The sequence below is a fragment of the Nicotiana tomentosiformis genome, chromosome 3 (assembly GCF_000390325.3).
Source record: "Nicotiana tomentosiformis chromosome 3, ASM39032v3, whole genome shotgun sequence".
Taxonomy (NCBI): Eukaryota; Viridiplantae; Streptophyta; class Magnoliopsida; order Solanales; family Solanaceae; genus Nicotiana; species Nicotiana tomentosiformis.
The window spans coordinates 32,718,200-32,724,045 of record NC_090814.1 but is presented as its reverse complement, the minus strand read 5'-3'; positions in this window follow the sequence as shown (position 1 = coordinate 32,724,045).

Here is a 5,846-nt window from a genome sequence, read left to right as displayed (position 1 = left end):
TGTTACTCGTTTATGATTTTAACTTGCACTTTGATTGCCAATCATTTTACTCATTTTCCTGGACAGAGATCCACTGTGTTTACAGTCTTCATTACAAATGAACTTAAAGTTGTGATTTCCGGAATATTCTATATATTGATGTTTATGATGATGATCCTTGAAAGTAAAGAAATAGAAGTGTGGAATATGAAATATGGCCATTGGGCCATGAAAGAAGAATCATATGTATGGCCAATAGAGCCAATGAAATGATAATGTTGTAAGTGGTTGAAAGTACTAATGAATCTATATATGGTGTGAAAGGTTATGAGGTAAATGCAATTGTATTTATATTTCCTTTGTATGAAAATCAAAAATATTTTTTGGAGTATCGTTAGTCACCGAGGAAGGGTAGGTGGGAACAACCTAACCCCGAAACTACACGTGCCGGTGTAGGAGTGCATTGTGATTATTCCCCTTATTTGGGATGAGATTGATGTGATAAGAATATTCCCCTTAATTGGGATGAGATGATTGCTATCAAAAGGGTGATGTCAATCCACACGGCATTGTGGTGAGATGACCTAGCCGATCGGGCCGAGATCGGACGCCATGCCGCACACATAGTGGTGATTGTGATTGTGATTACACCTCCACTCGCACACATTGGGGTGAGGTGGCAGGGCCTCTTTGTGTAGATGTTTTTGTGATTGGATGTCTCTGGTGAGACGGCTTAGCCGATCTGGCTGAGATCGGACTCCGTGCTAAAAGTATGGTGGTATTGTGATTGGATGTCTTTTTGTGAGATGGCTTAGCCGATCGGGCTGTGATCGGACTCCGTGTTAAATTCATGGTGGTATATCGGTACTAAATATCTCCCAACAAAAAATAACATTATATTCGTATTCTGATTATCATCTTCACAATATTATCTTCGTATTTTGAAAATTGTTATGTTTTAACTTGGCATTTGGATATCATTGATCGTTGCTTGCTGTTTCCATGATTTTTCTTTCTTATATTGGCATTCTATTTTGAAAGAGGTCATTTAGCTTTACATACTAGTACTATTCCATATTTACTAATGTCCCTTTTGTCGGGGGCGTTGCATCTTCAATGGATGCAAGTTGTTCATCAGGGGGCATCTTTGGATCTCGTTAGCAGTTACTCCCTATTCAGCAGGTTTTGGCGAGCCCTACTCTATTCCGGGCCTGATGTCATTTGATTTTGTACATTGTGTTATGAGGTATAGTCGGGGCCTTATTTTTGGTACTTCCATACTACTCTTCTGTTGTACTTAGAGGCTCCGTAGATAGGTTGTGGGTGGTGTTTGATGTTGGGAATTGAATTAGAAGTGTTGGTATTTGGCAAATATATTTTTCATTATATCTATAAACTTGTAATATTTTGAAAATTTTAAATGAAGCTGCTAGTGGTAATGAAATGGTTGTTGTTTAGGAAATCCTTTTAATTTTTAATTAATGGAGTACATCTCCACTCTATTTATGGGCAAGGTCGGGTAGAAAGTATCTAGCAGGCTTGTTTGACCGGGTTATCTTGATTGAGCGTCGGTCGCGCTTCCCGAGTTCGTGGCGTGACATATAGTGAGCCAATCTTGGCTAGAGGAACAAGCTCAACTAATTGAATTTCATGGATTTCTCCGTAATGGCCTTTCATATATGGCAGAACAGCTGGTAGAAGAAAGAACTGAGCTTAGGCTAGAGATAGACCAATTTGGCTCAGATATCCATGGCCTACGGACTCAATTGAATAAAAAAGTTGAGGCATCTGATGCCCAACACCTAATTTTTGTGGATAATAGCCAGCGTGTGGAGCATAAAGAGGAGTTCCAATCATTAGACCAAATTATTATTGACGATGGTAAGGTTGAGAAAGTGTACAAACACGAGAATGTCAAAAGTGAAGCGATTTTAGAGTTGGAGTGTATTGGACCTCATTCTAACCACTTTTAACATTGTGTTGGGATGATGACTTGGGAATCGATCCTTTCGGACCTATGGAGGAGTCAAGGAATGAAGAACAAAATGCAAATACTCTGAAATTTGCTAGACCAAAAAGACAAAACGACATTCCGCACTTAAAGGCCAAAAAGTGAAAAATGCGGCATTATTTGCTTGGTTCTTTTGTATTCACAGTACCACCCCAGAACCATAATCGAAAGTTTGAATCAAATTAAGGGATAAAATATAGATCTTCAAAGTAGAGACAAAAGTGGTGAAGTGGTGTAAGTCATGTCGTGATGTTAAATCAAGCGCTTGTTGGGAGGCAACCCAACATTATTGCTTTCTTGTAGTTGTTATTTCGTTATTTAAAAGAAAAAAAATAACATGGGGAGGAAGCAGCGAAGTGGAGCTCGCTTCGCGAGACTGAGATCGAGAATGTTGAGAAATAAATTTTTTGGGGGAAGCGAAGTTTGTCTTACTTTGCGAGACTGGGACCAAAAGAGGGAACAAAAAAAATAGAGTGGGCACCAAAAAAAGAGGCAACAAAAAAAATAGACTGGGACTGGCCACAACTGAGAGAGAAATGAGGCGCGTCTCCAGGGCGCACGTAGCGCGGGTCTTGCGCGACCCCCAAATTTTTTATATTTTATTATTCTTTTTTTCTTTCCTTTTGTTTCTAGTTATTTTATCACAAAAAAAAAAGTAACAGACAAACAAAAAAACTTCTCCCTCTCTCACTCAAAAACATATAGCCCATCCCGCACTTTTCTTCCTCACTCTTCCCCATCGCCCCATCTCCATAAGGTAAGAACCATCTTCCTCTCATTTTTTTTTCTTTTTCGTCTACTCTTCCCTCCCCCATGGCAGTCCCCTCGAATTTTGTTTTGGCGAGGTTTAGTGAAGTCTGAGTAACCAGCCTACCTCTATGGGCAATACGAACTCCTCTTAAGTGTGTAGGTGGCCATTGGGTATCTTATGAACTTTAATTGTAATCTTTCTAAAACTAGTGTCATCCGCGGCCGACTTAGGCACGACTTAGATGTTGCCCTCCTCACTTGTTGTTGAATTGTGTAAATTAACATGAAATAACTGTCATGACCCAAAACCCACTATAGGTCATGATAGCGCCCAACGTCGCCGTTAGGCAAGCCAACTGTGAACTACCAACTTAATTATTTATTTTATTATTTTTGAAATCATGAATCTTATTAGATAGAGAGATCGATGCATCAAAAATTGTACATACATATGATTGAAGTAAAATATAAAGTAGAAGTGTCTCAATGGTAAGCAAAATCATAAACAAATTCTAGAACGCCCCAAAACTCGGTGTTACAAGTGCATGAGCATTTACTAAGGAGTACAATAATAATACAACATCTATCCAGAATGTAAATAAAACAGGATAAAATATATAGTACGGTGGAGACTCTGTGGGCTGCGATACGTAGCCTGAAATGCAGCTCGCCATAAAGTCTCCTCAGTAGCTACGCCAACGTACCAAGATGACCACCAATTGAACCTGTCAGATCCTGCACATTTAGTGCAGAAGTGTAGCATGAGTACGTAAATCAACGCGTACCCAATAAGTATATAGCCTAACCCTAGAGAAGTAGTGATGAGGGGTCGATATCGACACTTACTAGCGGTCCAATAAAGCAATATGATAAATCCTAAGCAGATATGAAGCACAACAACAATAATGGGGTAAAACTGTAAGTTTCATAATCTTCCAAAAATTTCTTTTAAAGATATAAATTTCTCAGTCCCGTGTTCTATATCAACAACTCAGATATATTAAGTGCCAAAAACCAACGGATAAGGAACACCATAATAAATGCCGGTCATCAGTGGGAGGAAAATCTCATGAATATTCAGACTGCTAGCGATATAACACACGATTATGCCGAGGTCGTATGGCCCGGTCCAGAATAATGTGTACACTGTCGAGGGTCGAGCGACATGAACTATAGATACATCTATTACACTGCCGAGGCGTTCGGCCTTCTCCACAAGAAAGGAAGGAAACCATCGAATTACGAGACACGTGCTTACAAAACAGTACATGAGCACAAAGTAAATATAACCTTTACCGTTTCTCAAATAACTTGCCAACAACTTAAGGCGATAAGGCTCGGTCAAATACACACACACACACACACACACACATATATATATATATATATATATATATATATATATATATATATTTCATTTATAAATTCAATTAATTAAGCCAGTAGAGTGAGCTCAAATGATTCAAATATTACATGATAAAGTCCTAAGTCTACCCAGTTATAAACATGCTTTAGCTACGTATGGACTCTCGTCACCTCATGCGTACGTAGCACCCACAACTAGTAGCACATAACAATTACATCGCCTATGGGGTAGTTTCCCCCTCACAAGGTTAGACAGGAGACTTACCTCGCTCTGAAGTTCCATAACCGGCTCCAATGCCTCTCTAACAGCTCAACTCAAAGCCAAACGTTCCGAAACTAGTCAAACAACGTGCAAATCAATCAAAATATACTCCAATGCTTATAATTCAACAATTTATAATGATTCCCAACTCCGCTCGAAAAGTCAATAAAGTCAACCATCAGGCTCACTTGCTCGGATTTTAAAAATTATCGAAAATAATTATTACCCATAAATCATCCAATTTCGCCCATGAATTGACTCTCAAATTAAGGATTTACCATCTCATAACTTTGGGGCTCAAAACCATAATTTTTATAATCCAAACACGGATAAAAATGATAACCAACGAAAATAAACATGAAAAAAAATCAAAATAAAGGTTAGATATTTACCCCCTTGTTGAGACAAGAACAACGTCGAAAAAATCACCTCAAACGGAGCTCGAGAAATCAAGATATGCTCAAAATACTAAAATGCTCGGTCTGCCCATTTAAAACACTGTCCAGGCGATTTTTGTTCTTCGCCTTCGCGGGACAACTTCTTGTTCGCGAAGAGCAATTTTTTGCGTTGAACGGTCAACCCAAATTTCCTTCTTCGCGTTCGCGGGACCTCCCTCGCGTTCGCGAAGAACAAAGTTCGTACCAGAAACCAACAATCTTTCCCGACACGGAAATGGGCATAACTCTCTCATACGACCTCGGAATTTGACGATTCTTATTTCTATGGTTCCGTAACTAAGATGCGGATCTAATGTCTCAATCCAATCACAAATCAAAGGCCTTTTCATAATATGGTACCCTTTATGTCGAAAGAAACGATGTTGAAACATCAAATAAGAGCGCAATATAACCCAAACACATCCGAAACACAGCCGTGGCTACCGGGACCCCGTCCAATTACACAAACCAGTCCCAAAACATAACACAAACCTACTCGAGGCCTCAAATCACACCAAAGAACATCAAAACCATGAACCGATGATCAAATCCTCCTTTTAACTTTCAAACATTCAAACTTCGACGAACACGTCCGAATTACACTTAAACATTCCGGAATGACGCCAAACTTTACGTACAAGTCATGAATCATGATACGAACCTATTCCAAGGCTCAGAACCCCAAACGGACATCGATAACACCAAATTTCACTTCAAACTAAAATAAGGAAATTCTAAAATCTTCGAATTGCCAACTTTCCACAATAAGCGCTGAAATGCTCCCGGACCACCCAATACTCAACACGAACATACGTCCAAGTCCGAAATCATCATACGAATCTATTGGAACCTTCAAATATCGATTCCGAAGTCGTTTACTAAAAAGTCAAACCTTGGTCAACTCTTCCAACTTAAAGCTTCCGAATTGAGAATTTTCCATCCGAATCAATTTCAAACTTCCCGAAATTCAATTCCGACTATGCGTACAAGTCATAATACTTGAAGTGAAGCTACCCAAGGCCTCAAACCGCTGAATGACGCG